Below are 23,860 nucleotides of genomic sequence, written 5' to 3'. Positions count from 1 at the left end.
TATTTTAAAAACGTCAAACTCCTACAGCAAACTAATTTTAACTAAATTTAATTCCTCTTAAATAAAAATAACACAATATATATTTCTCACATCTTTGCAGGGATCATTCTGCAGGAACATATTAAATTATTGAACTATTTTCTGAGTACTTATATTCAAGAAAATATTGAATTTAAAACTGCCTGCATGTTTGCAAAGACCAGAGATACTTTTCACAAGCAGATGGGGTCATTTTTCAAAGGCTGATCGCACGCGATACGGCTGTATCGAGTGTGATAAGCCTCTATCGCACGCAAAAAGGCTTGTTTCACGTGATAGCATGCAAATTAGGGGGAGGGGAGAGCGGAGTCGGCGGTGTCTTCGCTGCCGGCGATAACATTACCAACGTTATCATTGGCAGTAGCGTGCTGAATAGCACCACCTTTCACGGTGGCACTATTCGGTGTGAAAGCCAGCAGCTGGCACACCGCGGTGGTGTGAAGGCTGCGGGCTTTCGCAAGCCCGCCCCCCCCCCTCAATTTTCACTGGATTCATCATTCAGCAATGAATATAGAAACATAGAAGAAGAAGACCAAACAGCCCATCCAGTCAGCCCAGCAAGCTTTCACACTTATTTTTTTCTCATACTTATCTGATACTCTTGGCCTTTATTAGTAACTTTTTGGTTCTATTTACCTTCCACCCCCACCATTGATGTAGAGAGCAGTGCTGGAACTGCATCTAAGTGAAGTATCTAGCTTAATTGGTTAGGGGAATTAACTGCCGCAGTAAGCAAGCTACTCCCACGCTTATTTGTTTATACAGCCTATGCAGTTCAGTCCTTGTTGGCTGTTGTCTGACTATAAATCCTCTTTTCTTCATTCCCCCCCCCCTGCCATTGAAGCAGTGAGCTGCACTGGATATGTATTCCAAGTGATGTATCAAGCTTAATTGACTTGGGGTAGTAACCACCGTAACAAGCAAGCTACACCCATGATTATTTGTTTACCCAGACTATGTAATTCAATCCTTGTTGAAAAATCCTCCTTCGGACCGGAATCGGACCAGTGACCTAAGGATATCAGCAGTTAATGAATTACCTCTACAGTCCTCCGCTCTACCAACTGAGCTACCAAAGGTGATGATGGATGAATCCAGGCCAGAGTTTGCACAATTTTTCAGAAAAAAAAATACTTTAACTTTAAAAATTCTCCCAGTAAAAAAAATCCACACCTGCTTTATCTCCAGATACTTTTTTTAACCAAAACTACATACAAGGGAAGTAATTTTCAAATGAATTACATGTGTATCTGTAACATAGTATCATAGCAATTTTCAAAAGCTGATTTACCTGAGTAAAGTGAATTTACACATGTAAAATCCAGTTTTGTGTGTAAATCTTTTGGAAAATTAACATCCCAGTGTGTATTTTTTTTTCCTTAACTTAACCGTGTCTCAGAAACACCCCCGCTACTGTACAGACTAAAGAACGCACCTAATGGACTGATTCACGTAATTTTATCTGCATGCAGGCTGTTCCACTTTTAGATAACCAATTTACAAGGATAAAATGTTTTCCCAATGGAATTTCCTTTGAAAACTACACACTGAGGTGGTAATATCCATGTTACCAACTTTCGCCTTTGACCTTTCCCATCAAGATTGTTCTAAAAAAGGAAGCATGCTGTGGCGTGATAGAACGACAGCAAGATAAATTCTGAGGATAACACAATTTTATTATATTATGAAAATACTCAGTTGTACTGTGGAATAGCTTACTCCAGACCATGTGCAAATGTTTTGTTAGCTACCCAAAAATCAAAAAAGGAATTGTTTCATGCATAAATCAGTCTAACACCTTCACTTTGTCTGGATTTATGGAGTTAGAAATGCCTTCCTTTTTCTTCTTTGTGACAAAGAGAGAGTGTGTTTATGTGTTTGTGAGAAAGTTCTGGTAGTTCTGATTGTAAGGTTCTTGAATGTGAGATTTCTGATGTTGTCACATCAGAAATATAGTCATACAGGCACTGCATGAACATATCTTGGATGTCATTTGCTCTTTGGTCATCAAATATGGAAATGACAAGTATCTGAGATGTAAAGACCAGATATACAGAAAGAAATGAGAATTAAGACACAATTGATTTCTGAAAACGGTCTTAAATCAAAATGTTGTAAGTTAAAACCAGTTGTCCCCAAAGAATGATGTTATAAATGGGAAATTGTTTCCAGTAACAGGCCCCAATATTTTATTTTCACAAAAATAACCCAGATTTTAGAAATATATACTACTGTAAAAAGCATAATCTCATTTAAAAGCATTACGTTTTGGTGTCATGCCTACATGACAATGCACTGACACATTATTGAGCAAAGAAAATCCTTGGTTCTCATGGAATGTACCTAAAACTGGGTTTTTGCTGCATCCATGTGGGCACTACCACCACCATGCATAGGGCCAGGCTTACCAAAGGTTGCAGAGGGGAGAATCCCTTCTCCCCCCCCCCCCCCCCCCCCCTTCCAGCAATGGCTGGATGATGGCACCAGCTGCATTTCTCTGTCACCATGTGTTGTGTCCTCCTCACATGCCAGGGCAGTGGTCCTGACGTTGCTTCCCCTGGTTTGTCCGGAATCGGGTGCAGTGACATCATTAGAATGCGCCCCAATGCCAGGCCATGCAATTGGCCAACAGAGTAACGTAATGACGTAGGCCAGGGGGGGAAGACTGGTGGGAAATTTAAAATCCACTGGCTCTCCTTTGTCCAGCTTATTCCTCCTTGGCCCTGGCATGGTGTGGCACAATTCCCTGCCCCTGTCCCAATCTCCCCACGGCTTGTATTCTTCGGTACCCTGCATGTTAGCGAGTTTACAGAGCCATTGCAGAATGCCTCCCAGCTGCATGGCTTCTACAGGAGGATATCAGTGTCTCAAACGGCATGCTATGCTTGAGGCTGAGACAGTCTAAGACTGATCAAAGGGCATGAGGTCATGTCATCAGTTTGACAGCAGTCAAAGGTCTGGTAACATGTCCAGTTGCAGCAGTGATGCTTTACCTAACATTATGCCCAAAAGGAGATGGTTTCTTCTTACTGAACCGAGACAAATCCCCATTGAGCAGATACCAGTTCTCTGCAGTTTTCAAGAAAGTGCTGCTAAAATCCAGGCTTCAGAGTGAATGTTTTGCACTCACTCATTCCGCATTGGTGCTGACTCCAGCGCATTTGCATCATATATCAGGCACGATGATGGCTACTCTGCACTTGAACAAGGTTGGAAGCATCCCAAGACTTAAGTTTCCTTTCACTTGCAGCTGCAGTTTGTCATCGTTCAGCATGGATCGTTGGCCACTCATTCATCAAACATGCACGCAGAAGGGCCGCATGAGGGAAATTTGGGCTTGACTTGGGGTTGCCTGGAAGAGGCTTGACTATCAAGTGGCTAGGTCAAAGAGTTATGCACTGGCACCAACTATGGCCCATACTGCAGGTGGACAAAGCTGGTTTCATTACGCCAGACCTCATTATCATATACCTTGGTGGCAACAATCTGGGGAACAGCTCTGGCCTCGCACTGCTGAACACAGTCAGAGACTACTTGAGCCACATTATCTCAGCCTGGCCATCTACAACAGTCTGCTGGTTTGAAATCATACTCCAGCAGAAACTATTGGTTGGGGAGATATCGCACCAGGTTTAACTGAAATATAGACAAGGCCATTCAATAGGGATGTGCAGACAAAAAGTTTTTGTTGAATCGTTGATACGTTTTCGTGGGGTGTCGATTTCGTTCAATATGGGCTTATGGAGAATTCCATAAGTTGAGGATCTGTCCATACTTTTCCCGGTTCCCTAAATAAAAATGTAACCCCCCCCACCCTCCTGACCCCCCCAAGACTTACCAAAACTCCCTGGTGGTCCAGCGGGGAGTCAGAAAGCCATCCCTGCACTCCTTTGCGATTTCCTCATGGCGCCGATAGCCTGTGTCACAGGGGCTGCCGGTGTCATTGGTCAACCCCGGTCTGAGACCCCCGTTGGACCCAACCGGAACTTTTGGCCAGCTTGGGGGGGCCTCCTGACCAGGAGGCCCCCCCAAGCTGGCCAAAAGTTCCGGTTGGGTCCAGCGGGTGTCCCGTAGCGACCTCCTGCCACATGACCTACCTGTCACGTGGTAGGAGCACAAGATGGCGCTGGTGACCATGTGACCGGGGTTGACCAATGACACCGGCAGCCCCTGTGACACAGGCTATCGGCGCCATGAGGAAATCGCAAAGGAGTGCAGGGATGGCTTTCTGACTCCCCGCTGGACCACCAGGGAGTTTTGGTAAGTCTTGGGGGGGTCAGGAGGGTGGGGGGGTTTAAGTGTTTATTTAGGTTCAACGTATTCAACATAGCTATGTTGAATAAGTTGGAAGTCGCGATGCGTTGCGCATCATCACTTTTTTTAAGTTTGAAAAAAAATAAGTTGCGGAGTGCAAATGCATTCAAAACAAATGCACACCCCTACCATTCAATGCCTGGACAGTTATCATCTGAGGCATGTGTGGGAGGACACGCATTGTGCAGAATTATATGCTCCAGACAGAATGCATTTGTCCAATATGGGAAATGATTTGTTTCTGCAGGCATTGCAGAGAGTACTCGCGGGTTTGTTGCAGGAGCTATAGCCATTTGGTATGGGGGAAGCCTGTCCTATGGGGGTTGGAAGGGCACTTCCTGACCCACATGACAGGATCCCTGTGGTGGTGGTGACCAACTCCTGGGAGATAATTGTAATGCTGGGGGCTGTATACGAAGCTGAGAGGTGCCAGTTCAGAAGAGAGGGGCCTTGGGGCCACAACTCAGTGATTGACCATTGATGATGAATGTCAGGCCTGGGTAGTGGGCACATTTGTGAAGGGCTCCTGTGGTGCCTGCTGTATAGTGGCCTACCGGGACCCCTCTGGTAATGGCACTCTGCTGGTGGTCAGGGAGGGGCTTGCAGGGACCACAACCCCCCCCCCCTCCAGTTCTATCTGAACAGAGGTAAAATATATATTGGCACCTGCTTGCAGTTGGGTTTAGGAATTGGCACCTAAATTAGACTCCCCTGTTAGGGGACTCTAATAAATGGCTGAGGCCATTTGCATCCCAGTTATGACTCAGGTTTTCATTGTGTATGTGAAATATAGGGTGTCCGGCTCAGATGGGCGGGTGTAGGATAGAACCCCAGGTGTCCAGGCTGCCCGGTTAATGGAAGGCACCCAAGCATGGATGTGTGGGTGCTGTGAATAACCAGGTGCCTGCTGCATACATGGGGTCACCACTACTGCCACATGTAGGGCCGGGCTTACCAACAATTGCAAAGAGGGGAATCCCTTCTTCCTCATCTTCTTCTGGCGCTGGTTGGATCATGGTGCAGTCTGCATTTGTCCGGCACCATATGCAGTGTCCTCCTCATGCACCAGGGCAGTGCTCCTGATGTTGCTACCCCTGATTGGTATGGGCGTGGTGATATCTTTATCACATGCTCCGACACTGGGCCATGCAATTGGCTAGGGGAGCAATGTGATGACATTGGATGGGGGTGGAAGGACTGGCAGGAAACTTAAAACCCAGTGGCGCCCCTTTTTCCGGCTTCTTCCTCCTTGGCCCCAGCTTGGTGCGGCACAATTTCTCACCCAACTTACCCCTTCTATTAGATAGTGTGAGTTGTTAGTTAGAAAATATGTCTGTTCATTGTTATTCTGTTGCGGCAGTGGTGACCGAGTTGTGGGAGATTAGTGTAACACTAGGAACTGTATATAAAGCAGGGAGGTACCGGTTCAAAAGAGCGTGGCCTTGGGGCCACCACTCAGCGATTGGCCATTGATGATGAATGTCAGTTCTGGGTAGTGGGCATTGATGAATCAACGGCCAGGCAGCCTCCCGGGACCCCTCCAGTAATGGCGCTCCACAGCTGGCTTATGGAGCTTCAGGGACCGTGACCCCCCCCCCCCCCCTCCTGGTTCTGCCTGAGCAGAAGGAACATATATATCAGCACTTGCTCTGCGGTTGGGATTCAGGACTTGAAACCTAAATTAGACTCCCCTGTTAGGGTACTCTAATAAACGGCTGTGGCCATTTGCATCCCAGTTATGACTCAGGTTCTCATTGTGTGTGTGTAATGCTGGGTTTCCGGCTCAGATGGTCGGGGGCAGGATAGAACCTGCCCGGTGTCCAGGCTGCCCGGTTGTTCCCTACTTGCATCGCCCTGCTAGTTCTCATGTACATGAGCACACCAATGGGTGCCAATTGGGAGAAGATCAGGGGTCTTAAAGTTGAAACAAGTGTTGCAAGCTGGATAATGGGTGTCAATTTAAAAATGTTGTAACTCTGGATCATTGTAACTCAAAACTCATTAAGTCAATGACTTCCTGTAGTTTATAAAAACAAACAAATCAATATCTATTCCATTTGTGTATTTTTCCTGGTGTTCAGCAAATTTTGTTCTGATAGACTTGCATCACACATGCTGGTTTAATAAACTTGCTATAATAATTTCTGGCTCAGTGAAAGAGAGAAACTGAGTTTTAACCCTTAATCACACCTATTGTCTACACTAATCAATCTATACCTGGAAAGGAATTGAGAACAAAACAGAGAATATCAAAATGTCCTTGTATAGTGTGACTGCACCTTCAGTATTGTTTGCAGTTCTGGTCACCCCATCTCAAAAAAGACTTAGTGGACATGGAAAAAGTACAAAGAAAAACAACAAAAATGAAGAAGATGGAAAACTTCCCTTATGGAGAAAGTGCTAAACAGATTAGGGCTCTGTAGTTTGGAAAAGAGATGACTGAGAGGGGATATGATTGAAATGTACAAAATCATGAGTGAGGTGGAATGGGCAAATATGGAATAGTTATTTACTCTTCCAAACAACACTAGGACTAAGGCATAATTCATGGAACAAGCAACTGGCAAATTTAAAACAAATTGTAAGAAACATGTTTTTACTCAGTGCACATTCAAGCTATGGAATCTGGTGCTGGAGGACATAGTCAAGACAACTGACATAAAGGTAAATTTTAAAGCACGCACTATTCTCGGCGCGCACATGGATGCGCCGATTTTATATCATGTGCATGCTGACATGCGCATCTTATAAAATCTGCTACCCACATGCACATATCGCCTGATTTTGTATCAGCACACGCATGTGAGTGTTGACTTGCGTGTGTAAAGGGGGGAAATTTTATAAGAATTGCATGGCGGCATGATAGGCCCTTTCCCCAGTTCCCTCGCAGTCCACTCCAATAAAGGAGCAGACTGGAAGGGAACTTCCTAAACCCCTTAGCTAACCTGCTTCCCTTTTCCCCTATCTGCCCCGAACCCTAAAACCCCTCTATCTTTATTTTTTTTGTTTTAATACTTACATGCTCGCCGGAACACTAGCAGGTTGCTCGAGCCAGCCGACTGCTGGCACGTGCTTCAGCAGGACAGTACACAATGCTGCTGTCCTGGCCCGCTCATTCTCTGTGAACCTGGAAGATGTAGTAGGCTAGATTGACAAACTAAAGAGTAGCAAATCACCTGGACCGGATGGTATGCATCCTAGGGTACTGAAGGAACTCAAAAATGAAATTTCTGATCTATTAGTTAAAATTTGTAACTTATCATTAAAATCATCCATTGTACCTGAAGACTGGAGAGTGGCCAACGTAACCCCAATATTTAAAAAAGGCTCCAGAGGAGATATGGGCAACTATAGGCCAGTGAGCCTGACCTCAGTGCCGGGAAAAATAGTGGAAACTATTCTCAAGATCAAAATCGTAGAGCATATAGAAAGACATGCTTTAATGGAACACAGTCAACATGGATTTACCCAAAGAAAGTCTTGCCTAACAAAACTGCTTCATTTTTTTGGAGGGTTAATAAACATGTGATAAAGGTGAACCGGTAGATGTAGTGTATTTGGATTTCAGAAGGCGTTTGACAAAGTCCCTCATGAGAGGCTTCTAAGAAAACTAAAAAGTCATGGGATAGGAGGCGATGTCCTTTTGTGGATTACAAACTGGTTAAAAGACAGGAAACAGAGAGTAGGATTAAATGGTCAATTTTCTCAGTGGAAAAGGGTAAACAGTAGAGTGCCTCAGGGATCTGTACTTGGACCGGTGCTTTTCAATATATATATAAATAATCTGGTAAGGAATACAATGAGTGAGGTTATCAAATCTGCAGATGATACAAAATTATTCAGAGTAGTTAAGTCACAAGCGGATTGTGATACATTACAGGAGGACCTTGCAAGACTGGAAGATTGGGCATCCAAATGGCAGATTAAATTTAATGTGGACAAGTGCAACGTGTTGCATATAGGGAAAAATAACCCTTGCTGTAATTACACGATGTTAGGTTCCATATTAGGAGCTACCACCCAGAAAAAGATCTAGGCATCATAGTGGATAATACTTTAAAATTGTCGGCTCAGTGTGCTGCAGCAGTCAAAAAAGCAAACAGAATGTTAGGAATTATTAGGAAGGGAATGGTTAATAAAACGGAAAATGTCATAATGCCTCTATATCGCTCTATATTGCTCCATTCCATATTCTTCTTCCTTGCCTACTCTTTCCCCCCTTCTACCATCTCCTCTGTTCCTCCGTCCCCTGAGCTTATTTATGCACATTAATTATATTGATTTATTTATATCATTTACTGTTTTTACTGTTAAGACAAGTTTCATGAGTTTTAGATTATGTTAAAATGAGTCTCTAGAGTTTTAGGTTACGTTTAGTGTTTCTACTGTTAACTGGCATCATTGTTCCATGTACCGCCTTAGAGTGAAATTGAAGTTTCATTGTAAACCGATATGATTTGTACTTTTACAGGAATGTCGGTATAGAAAAAACAAAATAAATAAATATTTATTTATTTATTTATTTGTTTATTTGAACTTTTTTCTATACCGGCATTCGTAAGGAACATCATACCGGTTTACAGTATAACAGGGTGTATACTGTATACTGGTGGGGGTGGAAGGGAAATAGAACCAAAGAGCTAAGAGAAACAGATAAGTATGAGAAAAAAAATGTGTGAAGCTTGCTGGGCAGACTGGATGGGCCGTTTGGTCTTCTTCTGCCGTCATTTCTATGTTTCTATGTTTCTATAACAGTAATGTTAGAAATTACATGTAACAGGGCAATTGCAAAAACTGGGAGCAGAGATACATGGATGAAATAGATAAACAACTAGAGGAAAAATGGTACAACTGTAAATATAATTCTTAGGGAGAGAGAAATTAACATAATGAAAATCAAAATCTTTAGAATGGGGGTGTCATCATTTTTTGGATTAAATACAGGGTTTATATACAAGGTTATGAAAGCTGGGAGAATATACAGGGAGGCTCCATGGTGAGACCGCACCTTGAATACTGTGTACAATTCTGGTTGCCGCATCTCAAGAAAGATATAGTTGCGATGGAGAAGGTACAGAGAAGGGCAACCAAAATGATAAAGGGGATGGAACAGCTCCCCTATGAGGAAAGGCTGAAGAGGTTAGGGCTGTTCAGCTTGGAGAAGAGACGGCTGAGGGGGGATATGATAGAGGTCTTTAAGATCATGAGAGGTCTTAAATGAGTAGATGTGAATCGTTTATTTACACTTTCGAATAATAGAAGGACTAGGGGGTACTCTATGAAGTTAGCAAGTTGCACATTTAAGACTCAATGCACAATAAAGCTCTGGAATTTGTTGCCAGAGGATGTGGTCGGTGCAGTTAGTGTAGCTGCATTTAAAAAAAGTTTGGATACGTTCTTGGAGGAGAAGTCCATTAAATGCTATTAATCAAGCTTACTTAGGGAATAGCTAGTGCTATTAATTGCATCAGTAGCATGGGATCTTCTTAGTGTTTGGGTAATTGCCAGGTTCTTGTGGCCTGGTTTGGCCTCTGTTGGAAACAGGATGCTGGGCTTGATGGACCCTTGGTCTGACCCAGCATGGCAATTTCTTATGTTCTTATGTTCTTATGTCCCCGCCCTGCCCCGCGCTCTGGCCTGCCTTTTTTTTTAGCCCGTTCTTTGGCACATACCGGGAGATACGTGTGTGACCACATGCCTTTGAAAATCCCCACGGCGCGTGCGTAGCCTGCCCACATGCATATCTCCTGGTTTTAACGCCCATAGGCCTTTTAAAATTAGGTCAATAGTGGGGGTTCAAAAAGGATTGGAGAAGTTTCTGAAAGAAAAGTCCATAACTAGTTATTAGCCAGGTAGACATGGGAAAGCCATCACTCATCTGTGAGAGTGAAATAAATTAACTATTGGGGATCTGATGGGAACTGAATAGAAAACCCCAATTTTCAGGGCAAAACAGCCTGCATTGCTTCCCTTATTGACTTTAATGGGAAATGAAAAAACAAATGGAATGAATAAACAGGTTTTTTTCCCCCACTGGAAATGAACCAAACAAATGCAGGCAATCTACAAAACAAATAAGTCAAAATGAAAATGTTGTCTCTGCACATCACACATTTGGGGCATACAGAAGGAGAACAAATCAGCTTAGATGTTTCATGAACACCCTCTGTGCTCCCCATAGACCAATCAACATGGGGTAATTCATCCACATAACCTTTGCCTTCTTAATTCATTTGAACCCATAGTCTTGAAAATATTTATTCTTGATTGGGAATGGAATTTTTCCAGAAAATCCCTTGCTCCAGCTGCTCAGCTTCCATTCTAGTCCGTAGGAATACATTTGTTATGTCTCTTTTCACAGCCAAATTGGCAAGCCTAAAACAAACAAACCATGAGGTTTAATGCTTTCACATGCCAGGAGAGGGGAAAGTGACAAAAACTTCTATGAAAGAAAACCAAAACATTAACTGTTTCTTATGGAGAAAACAGTGTTTTGAGAGCACAGATCTCTGCAGTAGGTCATACCACTCACCTTTCTGAAAATGTTTTGATGCTTTACCATTTGTATTTACTATTTGTGCAGCATATAATTCATCTTCTGCATATGAAGCAAAAATCTCCCAATTTTACACTTCTCTGAAATATTAGAAATGTTCTGCATCCTTTACTAATGCCCCAAACAGGTAGATTTTAAAAGCGTTGCTCATGTAAAAATGGCCCCATACACACACCTATTTTAAGTACATCAAGAATAAGGAGGCAGAAAAGGGGAGGGGCATGGGCATTCCAGGGTGGGGGCCAAGACTTACATGCATAACGCCCAGATTTTTCAAGGCAATGCACGCCATGTTACCTATGTAAATTTACTACTGGTCCTGATGAGCCGCAAGTCTGGAGATTTTGAGTCAGAGGGATCCTGAACACCGGGGGGGGGGAGAGACAATCTGACACGCTATATATCTCCCACTGTAAGAGGGGCTCTTTCAGCTAGGGTGGGTTTTGGCGGAGGAACAGTGTTACATTGGTCTGCCTAGGGTCCTTCTTACAGAGGGAGATATATATTCTCTCTCTCTCTCTCTCCTTGTTCTCCCCCCCCCCCCCCCCAATATGGGCCTTGTGTGAGTGCTTGCATAAAGGCTGAACATTTACACATGGCAGAGATATTTTCATTGATATGTGTATACTTGCATGCACGACATAAAACTGAGTGTATATTTGCTCGCATGCCCAAAGGGGCACACGCGCACTCCTTTTAAAATTTACCAGTGTGGGTCTTTCTAGGGTCTCTGTAAAAATGGGGATGTATCTCAAGGTATCATTAGCTGGATGGAAAAATCTAGGAGAGAGAAAAACTGAAAGGAGATATTGTAAGGGCAACAAATGTTTTTGTTAGGAAAATAAAAAGACAAGGAAAACGAGGCTACTATGGATTTCTAAAGAAGTAGCTGTTGTGTTTGTGGCATCGTGTGGACCCTTAGTCGCAGTGGAGATGACTCCTCCCATGGGGAGGGGCCTCCTGGGGAACCACAGCAATAGGCTAGACTCAGAGAGCAGACACTTGTAGGAGGAAAGCTTTATTGTACTGCTGTAGATAGATGGTATGAAGCAGGAAGGAAAGGCACTGTAGTCTGGCAAGGTGCCAATACATTCAGACAGTCTCAGATGTAGTGTCTCACCCAGATGTTAGAAACATAGAAACATAGAAATGACGGCAGAAGAAGACCAAATGGCCCATCCAGTCTGCCCAGCAAGCTTCACACATTTTTTCTCTCATACTTATCTGTTTCTCTTAGCTCTTGGTTCTATTTACCTTCCACCCCCACCATTGAAATATCTAGCTTGATTAGTTAGGGGTAGTAGGGGTAGTAACCGCCGCAATAAGCAAGCTACACCCATGCTTATTTGTTTTACCCAGACTATGTTATACAGTCCTTATTGGTTGTTTTTCTTCTCCCCTGCTGTTGAGGGAGCTATGCTGGAAATGCGTGATGTATCAGTCTTCTCCCATGCCGTTGAAGCAGAGAGCCATGCTGGATATGCATCAAAAGTGAAGTATCAGACACATTTGGTTTGGGGTAGTAACCGCCGTAACAAGCCAGCTACTCCCTGCTTTGTGAGTGCGAACCCTTTTTTCTTCTCCCCTGTCGTTGAAGCAGAGAACTATGCTGTATATGCATTGAAGGTGAAGTATCAGGCTTATTTGGTTTGGGGTAGTAACCGCCGTAACAAGCCAGCTACTCCCCTCTTTGTGAGTGTAAATCCATTTTTCCACATTTCCTCTTGCTGTTGAAGCTTAGAGCGATGTTGGAGTCACAGTAAGCATGTGTATGTTTATTGAATAAGGGTATTGTCTCCAGGCAGTAGCTGTCATTCTGGTGAGTTACCCACTCTTCATTGGCAGCCTCTTGACTTTATGGATCCACAGTGTTTATCCCACGCCCCTTTGAAGTCCTTCACAGTTATGGTCTTCACCACATCCTCCGGAAGGGCATTCCAGGCGTCCACCACCCTCTCCGTGAAGAAATACTTCCTGACATTGGTTCTGAATCTTCCTCCCTGGAGCTTCAAATCGTGACCCCTGGTTCTGCTGATTTTTTTTCCTACGGAACAGGTTTGTCATTGTCTTTGGATCATTAAAACCTTTCAAGTATCTGAAAGTCTGTATCATATCACCTCTGCTCCTCCTTTCCTCCAGGGTGTACATATTTAGATTCTTCAATCTCTCCTCGTACGTCGTGCGATGAAGATCCTCCACCTTCCTGGTCGCCCTTCTCTGTACCGCTTCCATCTTGTCTTTGCCTTTTTGTAGATACGGTCTCCAGAACTGAACACAGTACTCCAGGTGAGGCCTCACCAAGGACCTGTACAAGGGAATAATCACTTCCCTTTTCTTACTCGATATTCCTCTCTCTATGCAGCCCAGCATTCTTCTGGCTTTTGCTATCGCCTTGTCGCATTGTTTCGCAGACTTCATATCATTAGACACTATCACCCCAAGGTCCCTCTCCTGCTCCGTGCACATCAGCTTTCCCCCCCCCCCCCCAATCGAAGGCAGATGGGAACCCACAATGAGGGAAAAGCCAAGCCTGCTGGGTGGAGTTGGAGAACTGGATCATAGAGGTACTCACAGGAATGGAGTGCAGGCATCTTCCTGATAAGAAAAATTAAGCCCTGGGCAACTTGTGCCCAGGGCTTTTCTTCAGCCTGGCATTTCTGCACGTAACAGGGGTTATGTGCATGGCTGGGCCCCTTTGAAGATGCGCGTGGTGCGTGCAAGGCCCAGCCATGCGTGTAACCCCAGTTTTTTATGTGTGCAGGGGATTTAAAATTTGGCCTTAAGCATTCCTGAAATATATAGCATCATCAATTTAGAGAATGTTGATGTCTCAATTATATGAGGGTCTCTATATTAAGATGTAATATATCTGTTACATTTTTTTATTTTCCTTGGTTAATATTATACCATGCCCTAGAACACTAATGTACCACCTACTGGGGTTAACAAAACAAGTCGTATTGCTACAAAGCCCTATAAAAAAAAACTATGCCAGCAGAAATACTGCATGTCAGTTACACATGCAGAACACAGATAGTCCCTAACCTAATACAGAATAAGGGACTACAAATTTAAACAGAAATATGCAGTCAAAAATAAAATGGAAAGCCTGAGAAATTAGACTCTGGGGGAGAGGAGAGAGCAAACACCTACCGGCAAACATCTATCAGTGACACCAGATACTTGGATTTCTTCATTAACTCTTACCTGTTTCAAGGAGGGTCAGGATTTGCTCCTGACCCCGAAGGAGGAGTCGCCGACACGCTGCTACTGACGTCACTGCTGAGGGACAGGAAGGTATTTAATTGGCCCTCTTTGTGGCGCACAGCCGATGCCGACGCACCGCCCAAGCGGGCATGTGGCTTTGTTGGAGTTTTTCAGCTCTCGGGAAACTCACAAGGAAGATCTACTTAATAAGTGAGTAAATTTACTTAATTCTTACTCTCGTTCCCCCACATCAGGAGAGATAAGTTAAACTCATGGTCTGAGAAATAAGAAAGGGAGATTTTCTGGTGGAATTTTTCCTCTTAACTGGTTTCTAATCCTTTTATATTAATGCCGCCTACGAAAAGAAAAGCGCGGATAAGGGAGGCAATGACCTCATCTCCCTTACTGCTAACATCGCAACCCCAGATACCATCCTTCTTTTCGCCATCAGTCAATACAGTACCAGAGGAAAGGGCTGCAGTGGGAATCACTCTAGAGCGAGATGTGAACCTTCAAGCCGAAGTCATCTCATTATGCCCCGGAGCTCCTTGCACTCCCTCCCCTCCAGTTATAATAAAAAATGAAACAGGTCCTCTTGTATTTGAAGAGGCCTCGAATGAATGGAACAATGCTACAAAAAAATAGATGGAGAGTGGGGACCATGCTGTCAGGGTACTGGAGGGCCACAGGCCAGAATTTGAGGTTATTTTATCATCCTCAGAAATTACATTGGAGACCATGTGGACTGCAATTAAATCCCTAGAATCGGCAATAACAAATTTGACTTTAAAAACAGTTAATTTCCAACAAAAAGTACTGGATTTGGAAAATGTCACATCTTCATGTAATAACAAATTGATAAATTTTGAAGAGAGATTAATAAAAGCTGAAAACCTTCAGAAAAACTTTGTTAAATCTGACTTGTCTAACATAAAGAAGATAGAATATTTAGAAAATACTCTTAGATATTTGAATTTAAGGGTGTTAAAGTTTCCTTTTCAGCAACTAGTATCTGAAAAAGATATGTTTACAGAATATCTACAAAAAGTATTGAAAATGTCAAATCAAGCTATACCTGTATTTGCAAAAATCTATTATGTACCTTCAAAATATGCATTGCGGTAAGACGCGAACATGTTTAAAAGTTGACTTTCACAAAGCCGGAAGAACACCGGAACAGTAATTAGCCCCGTGAAGAAGGAATCCCACTTTCTGAAACACAGACCATGTCGGGCGTTTTTGCATCTTGAACTTGACAATCAGTTCTTTGGGCTGACAACACACAAGTTAAGTTAAGATATCAGTATTAATAAGACTGCAGAACAATTTTGTGGAAAATATTTTATTATTACTCACAATTACTTCAATATTGCATCACTTAAAAAAATCTAAACATGACCGATGATTAAACATTGTGGCAACAATTAGATGTGCCGAGCACACTGAATAATGTGTATCTACTAAACACATTCTGCCCAAATATGATGGTCATTGGAAAATGTGTGCTTACAATTAATATGGTATGTAAGTTTCTTCTTTAAGCCTTCAAAAGATGCAATAGGTAATCAAAGGGGTGAGATACAGATTGAAGTTTCTATGAATTTGACCAAGATAATAGAAACCTCTTTGCATACTGAGATTTCTTCTATATGTCTCTTTTTGGTTTCAAACTGAAAGAGATGTGGTTTTAAGATTATTCTTAAGACATCGTACAGAAAAGTTCCACGGGCAACAGATCTGGATTTATCCAGATCTGGCGAGAGTGACCCATATTAGAAGAAAGGAATTTTTAAAGCTGAAATCTGAAGTGTTAGCAAGGGGAGCAAGATTTATCTTAAGGTACCCCTGTCGATGTGAGATAAATTACAAGGAACACAAATATGTTTTCTTTGAGATACCTCATTTACAGGTCTTTTTGGACTCCCACCCCATTGAGTCAACATTGGGTTAGGAGCGTAAGAAAGTTTGTTTTTTTTATTGACTGATAATCTCAGTTCAGTGAGTATATTTCTTTATTATTTTTCTTAAGGTTTGTTCTTTTTCCTTAAAACTTAAATCTCCTGAATTGCTTAGAGAACACACAGAAATGTAATTGTTTATTAAGTTTAACTAAATTGTTAAAAATGTATGGCAACATTTCTGTATTACATGTCATATAATGTTAATTGTTTATTGAAATATCTGAAATTCATAAATAAAAAATAAAAAAAAGAGAAATTAGACTCTAAACATTGGAATACTGAAGAAAAAATAATACAAATATGTAATGCACATTCCCTAAAATAACATATACTCATCACAAAAAATTAAAAACAATTTTTTTAGTTTTTACCTTTGTTGTCTGATCTCAGTTTTCTAATCAGTTGCTCGCTCTCTCACTTTCTAGTGGGTTTATAGCCCACTGTTAGAACAGTGGGCTATAAACCAGAAGACCAGGGTTTGAGTCCCACTGTCACTCCTTGTGACCTTGGGCAAGTCACTTTACCTTCCATTGTCTCAGGTACACCTGAATGTAATCCACTTTGAAGTGCTGCAAAAAGTGGAATATTAATATAAATAAATGGCTACACACTTTCACTCGTACAGGCTCCCACTCTCACATGATGTCTCTCACACAGGTTTTCTCTCTCACACACAAGCTCTTGCATGTTCTTTCTCACACATGCTGTCTCTCTCTCATACATACACACAGGTTCTCTCTCACATGCTGTCTCTCACACACACAGGTTTGCAGTCTCACACAAATCTGCATGCTGTCTCTCAAACACATACATGGCTCTCACTTTCACATGCTATCACTCTTTTATGCATACACTCCAGCTCTCTCCCACATGCTGTCTCATTCACACATACAAACATAGGCTCTCACTCTCATATGCTGTCTTTCACACACACAGTCTCTCAACTCTCTCCTTTTACAGGGCCTCAGCCTCCCTCTCCCCTCTGGGCGTCCTCTTCTTGCACTGCCATGAGATAGGATCCATTGTGATCCTTCCACAGACACTGCTCCTTTTCTTCATGTAGGCCAATGCTTCTCATTCATCCCTCCCACTTGGTTCCAGCAACTTTCTTCTTCCTGTCTGCATGGGCAGAAAGGAGGAGAAGCACCCAGAGTTTTGGGGCCTCTACGTTTCTTTCTGAAGTAGTGTGATAAGCTCCACCACACCCCACTGGTCTCAAGCTCACTTTGGGCTATAGTGGGATGGACTCCATCACAGCCCCGATGGTCTTCCTACACGGGGGGAAGTAAAAGCTGTGTGTGGCTGTGAGAAAAGTTGTGTGCGGCCATGCACATTTGCAATTTAGATGGAACAGTGGTCAGAGACCATCAGCAGGCTGCCAGAGCATTTTCTTCACTCGCTTTAAAATTTAGATTTTGAAGTACCTGCACTAAATCTGGTTTGCAACTATAAAAATGGAGGACATTTATGTATTATTCCACATTGCCTGAAGAAGAGATCTGTGACCTTGAAACACTGCAGCATCGGAGTTTATTCCACTGTCAGCTTGCAAGTCAATATATTCAAGCTATCAGAATCCCTCTACACAATCCATTTTTTTTGTCATCTGTAACAACTAGTCTCCATTTTCTGAAGTGCTGTCAGATAAGTCCTGATATCACTTTAATACATTACTCAAAGTCATATTTTACCTGTATATTTAAAAAAACAAAAACATGTTCATATGAGCTTTGTTTTTACAAATGACCTATGATTACATTTCTCATGCCATTTTGGTAGGGTTGCCAACTTTTCCATAGACCAGGAGTGGACCTTGGAGGAATGGGGGGAAGGGATAGTATTTTCATACTCATTTCCATAAATGTTTATGAATTTACATAAATGTTAAAGACTGCATGTGAACTACCTTCCAGCCTCTCAGAGCAATGGAGGAGATCCCCTGCCACTCAGTTACTCCCCTCCATGGGGCAGGCTGCTATAGATCCCTACAGAGAAATTACAAGGTAACAGAATACCTAACTTCGGTCAGACATGCAGAATATAGACTGACCCTCACCAAATACAGAATCAATAGATCATAAAGTATAAATACAAATGTGCAGACAAAACCTAAACTGGAACTGCAACAAGCTGGACTCTATGCAGTGCAATTGAAAAACAGAAACATCACCATTCCTCATAATACAACAATAAAAGCATGAAATAGAAAACATTGATCATAATAGTTCAACCATACAAATAAACAAAACATTTTTCCAAACAGCTGATGAATAGAACATCAAATAATCAAATATTTTAATGAAATGTTTTTAAATTTCCCCAAACACCCATAAAATATTGGAAAACAGCTGACACATCAGGTAATATACAGCAATTAAAACTAATAAGGATTTTAAAAAATCCCCTGCTCTACATACCTGGGAACTTTTGATTTCCAGTCACCCTGAGATTGTTGTGGATTATTGGAGGAGGTGTGTGTGGGGGGGTCTCCTCTCTCTTATATACACATACCCATTCACTCTCTCACACATTCCCTCTCTGACACTCATAAACACGCATGATTCCTTCATTACATACACTCACACATGTCCCCTTCCTCACACACTCTCTCTCGCACATACTCCCTTCCACACACTCTCACATATGCTCAGAGTGTCAAAGGGATGCTGGATAGGGAAGGAAGAAAAGAGAGTGAGCCAGGACTATCAGGAGGGGTAGACACTGGGAACCGCACACTGTGCCATGTACAAGGTCTGGGAGGGAGGCATTGATGCACTCATTATGAGGCTGGTGCCAGTGCTGCATGCCATCACTGTAATGGCATGAGCCCTCCTTAATCCCTGTGCTGCTGCTGACTCAGCTGGCCAGTCTTGTCACCCAGGGAGGATTGCCACATGACCAGCCATGCTCCCTGAGACTGCTTGGGGCACAGGGCAGCCCAGCAACAGGAAAGCAGGGCAATACTAGGTAGGGAAGTGGGAGACTGGGTTCAGGGCTGGGGATGCTGGGAAGGGAGAAGGAAATAGAGGGGATGCTGGTCAGGGAGGGGGTCACTGCAGTACACTACATTTTTGTTTAACGTTAGGTAATTCCAACTTGCTAAGGGGCAAGTTAAGATGGTTACTGTTTTGGTTTTTCCTTTCTTTACAAAAAATGACTGTTTACCTAGCTGGATTGTCTGGCTCTGGTTGCCACAGCAGCAGTCAGGAGAAGAAATAACAGCCAGCCATCAGACTGAGGAGGAGGAGTGCCAGAAGAAGAAGTAGAAAAAAAAACAAACCCACAATAAAATAGGTAAGGGGGGAAGGGAGGCTGCCAGCCCATAGTGATGTGATGCTAAAGCAGCCAGGCAGAGTGAGACCAGAGAGAGAGAGAGAGAGAGTGGAAGGCACAGCCTACAGTGAGTAGCAGAGAGGCAGCCACCGGCAGAGCAACTTGACAAACAGCCACAGTGCAGTGGGAAGAAGAGGCTGCGGTTCTGATGGGCTGAGCCATGGGTGTTGAAGAGGCAGCTATGGTGGCAGGCAGTGTAGGTCCCGGCCGGGAAGGAGAAGGACAGCAGCAGTGGTGGGACAGCCTGACTGATTAAGCTGTGGGAAGTAGAGGCAGAGAAATGTAGCTGTGGATTCAGCTCCAGGGTGCAGGCATAGAGTCTACATTACTCTCCCGCATGCACTTCCATCTGTGGCTGTGTCAGGTGCCTGAGAGACAAAGAACAGGCAACTGATTGGAGGACTGATGTCAGAACAGCTCTGATTGGCTGTGTGCACAACGATGAGATTAGTACAATGTTCTCTCAATCTAGCTTGATGTTACCAGGTAGCGCATCCATCAAGCAAGGTTTAGAGAACATTGTACAAATCTCATCTTTGTGTGAGTTTCCACTACTACCTAAATTTCACCTCGAGTTACTAGGTGGGCCTCCTATAGAGATATAAATAGCTAATTACTACAAAGGCCTTATAGATAGTTCTCTCTCTCTCTCTCTCAATGCAATAATTGTGGTATTACCACAAAATGTTATACCTTACCTATGCAAAGCACTAAGATAGCACAAATACCCATAAATAGACTATTTCAATAAAACATGCCCCTCTTCCTATTGTATGCAATAGTTTGATGAATATAGCCCTTAGTTGGCTATGCTTCTTAGGAAGCAATGAGGAAATCCCCAACAATTATATGTATATATCAAAGTGTTTGTTACAGTGAAGAGAATGGGATTGGTTTTATCAAGTTGCAATGAAGGAGGAACTGCTGGCATGTAAAGCCAGCATATGTCAAAATGTTAATTTATCTGAAAAAGAGTCCTGCAAAATAACAAAAGCCCTTATACTATTGCATCTTTTTGCTGGTATTTTAAGAGTTAAAGCAACCTACAAAGTCTATAGAGCAAGTATAAGGATATTGTATGACAGCATACAATCACATTTTTATCATGCAGTGCCTTATAGTATAAACATGTCAAGGCAATGAAAGCCCATTTTTTTATTTCATGATGACAATGTTCCTAAAGTGCAAACTCTTATACCAAAAATTAATTTATTGTGCAATCAAGTATGTAAATCCCTCAGAAACAATAGTTTTATATCCGAACACATGTTGCAAAGCACATATCATAAAATGGCATAACACTAAAAGTCTTCTTCAGAAAATGCTGAAAATATTCATAGATGCCCCTCCCAGAGATATTGACTGATTGTGGCTTCAGAAAGTTTTTTAGATTCCCTGCATGTTGCATGAAGGTTGCATAAGTAGAAAAATGATCTTCATATAGAATTTGAAAAAGTTATAAATGGGAAAAAAGGGAGAACATCACATTGAATAAATACCACAGGAACACGTTTCTAGTTATCAATTTCATATCGTACAAAACACTGCAGCTGGGGTGATTATGGGAGGTAGAGAGACACCATTTCTACTTCAATCAATAATTCCTAATAAAACAGATTACATTCAAAATCCTGACCTTAGCATTTAGAGCTCTCTAAGGCCCAGGACCGGGCTATTTGGTGGCTAAGGTAGAGACATGCAGAAGAAAAAAAAAATCATTTTGTTTAGTTCATTTGATTCGTAGGGACCTAAATTTGTTTCATTATTTGTTTTATTCATTTTTTTGTTTGCCATTAAATTCAGTGGGGGAAGTAATACAGACAATTGTGGGCTTCAGAATTGGGGTTTTCTCATTAATTCTCAAGGAACTTGTGGGAAGAATTCATCAGAAGGGAAAAGAAATCCAAGGTTCCTAGGCAGTGGCAAAGTGGCACCAAAAGTGGCAAAGATAACCTAAGGCTCTGTAAAGGGGAAAAGGGGTACCAGCATTGCAGGACTCATAAGAGGAGCAAAGAGAAAATTAGTGTGGGAAGAACACTCCAAGGCTCCAAATGAGAACATCAGCAACAGGGCCATGAACTTTTGATAACAGTATAAGAGGTAAACTGGAATCTAAAGTGGCATCAGGATCCCAAGGCACCAAAAATGTAAGTGAAGCAGAAAAGGTGAGAGGAAAAATATCAAGGTTCTTGTAGCCCAGTTTGGCCTCTGTTGGAAACAGGATGCTGGGCTTGATGGATCCTTGGTCTGACCCAGCATGGCAATTTCTCATGTTCTTATTAAGGGTCAAAGCAGCACAAAAAGTGGCATCAAGGTACCAAAGCAACATGAGCAGTACCAGGCAGCCTCACAGAGAGGCAGAAACAGAATAAAGGTGTAAGGTCTAAGGTTTGGCGGCAAGGCACAATGGCAGAAAGAACTCCAAGGTGTAATGTTTTGGCATGACAGCAAGACTGAGTGGCAGAAAGATCCTCAAAGTATAGCATGAGGGGTATCGCAGCAAGGCAGAATGGCATGGGATTTACCAGATGTTCTGTTGAAGCACATTTCCCAATTGTCAGGTTCAGCACAAGAAAATGAACTATGATAATAACATCAAGATCCGTCACTAACGCCCGTGAGCATTCCCGTCCAGCCCCCCAAAAGGTCGCTCCCACAACACAAGACAAAACCAAATAAAGTGGCTGAGAAAGGCCACAGCTTTATTTGTCAACAATATAAAAGTAAATTTCACTCCCAGCTTAAGCCAAAGAAACTCAATACACCAGACCCTGACTACCCACCGTTTTGCCTAGCAAAGCAGCCCATAATGCCCTGCCCCCCATCATGATCTCTGAGCAAGGGGGCCACCTGGGCCAGCAAAGTCACCCCACTGGCTCGTGCACCTGCCTATAGCTGTGACAGTTATAAAACATGATGCATACAGTATTAAAGATAACTCAAACTAACATAACTCATCTAATTATGTTGTTTAACTAAAGGTAGAAAAAAGATTAAATTGGCAAAGACAAACAGCTAGAGGTTTGGTATCACCGAAACAGGGAGGGAAGGTAGGAATCGCGCCAGCCAAGAGGGGAAAAAGGCCGGCTGATTTTATGGAGCCGGTTACATCATCGCTGGGTGCCCTGACCCTGGCCGATGACGTGCCTGATGCATGGGGGGGGGGGGGGGGTGTCGAGCATCCAGTATGTGTCACCCTCTCCCTTCACCCACACAGCCGGAAGAAGAAACAGAGAAGCAATGATGGGAAGATAGGTGGTTAGAGGCGGGCCCGCCACGCACATCGGCGCGCAGCCCTATCAATAACATTGAGATCCATCACCAATGCCTGTGAGCATTCCTGTCCCCCCCCTTATGTCATTTTCTTGACATAAACTTTTATTACATTCCGTGCTTGAACTTTATCTACCTGTTGGGTGGAATTTAGATTTTCTTGTGAAATATGCTTTTTGAAAGAAACTGTTATCATAATCAGAACATACAAATCATTTCTAATGAGTGTGCTTTGGATTCCCTTGTCAGTTGTGAAGGTTGCTTTATTTAGTAACCTTTTCTATATTCTATAGATGAACTCTAGCTGTTCCATTTCCTGCCTTTTTTTTTGATTTGCACGAGTTCTCTATCACTATTGTAATATTTATTTCATTCAGGAAATTAAAATTGTTTCTCTTGATCATCTTTTCTCTTGTGCCTGCATGTCTTCCTTTAGACTGAGGGATTTTGTTCACATATCATCCCAATATAATCAACCATTAAACAGGAAGGGAGAACCAGTTTTGTATTTTGAAGGGGCAGGAAAAAATAACTTTATAACAGTTGCTGTGGTAGTAGAAACTAGTAAAACAAAGTAACATAGTAATGAGCACATATAAAGACCAAATAGTCTATCCAGACTGCAATGCCCAGCAAGCTTCTTATGCTTGTAACTGGTAATCCATGCAGGTTACCGCCATGACTTCTGTTAAGAGTAATAACTGCTGCTCCATGCACATTACCCCCATGCCTTTTGTTAAGGGTTAGTAACTGCCACTCCGAGCAGGTAACCTGTTTCTTCATTTCTAACTTCTAGCCACTAGGTATCCTCAGTATTTATTCCATGTTCTTTTGAATTCATTTACCATTTTTTGTCCACACCACCTCTTCCGGAAGAGCATTCCAGGCATACAGCTCCCTCACCATGAATACATATTTCCTGATATTGGTTCTGAGTCATCCCCCCCCCCCCTGAGTTTAATTTCATTACCCCAAGCTCTATAGTTTCTTTTCCAAGAGAAAATGTTTGAAGTTTGTGCATCATTAGTACTTTTCAGGTCTCTAAAGGTCTGTATAATATCTCCCCTCCTCTCTTCTAGGGTGTACCTATTTAAATCCTCCAGCCTCATAAGTCTTCTGATGCAGACCCCACACTATTTTGTCATCCTTCTCTGGACTGCCACCATCCTACTTCTTT

At 42.6% G+C, this 23,860-nt stretch overlaps 1 non-coding gene across 1 annotated transcript; it reads right to left on the bottom strand.

The window, feature by feature from the left end:
- Nucleotides 1-1,023: 1,023 nt before the first annotated feature.
- On the bottom strand, nt 1,024-1,118 carry TRNAY-GUA. Its single transcript has 2 exons — nt 1,082-1,118; nt 1,024-1,059 (listed from the first exon to the last, which is right to left on the bottom strand). It is a non-coding gene; the product is annotated as a tRNA-Tyr (tRNA).
- Nucleotides 1,119-23,860: the final 22,742 nt, after the last annotated feature.

The sequence above is a fragment of the Rhinatrema bivittatum genome, chromosome 1 (assembly GCF_901001135.1).
Source record: "Rhinatrema bivittatum chromosome 1, aRhiBiv1.1, whole genome shotgun sequence".
Classification (NCBI taxonomy): domain Eukaryota; kingdom Metazoa; phylum Chordata; class Amphibia; order Gymnophiona; family Rhinatrematidae; genus Rhinatrema; species Rhinatrema bivittatum.
This window is presented reverse-complemented; position numbering and strand designations above follow the sequence as displayed.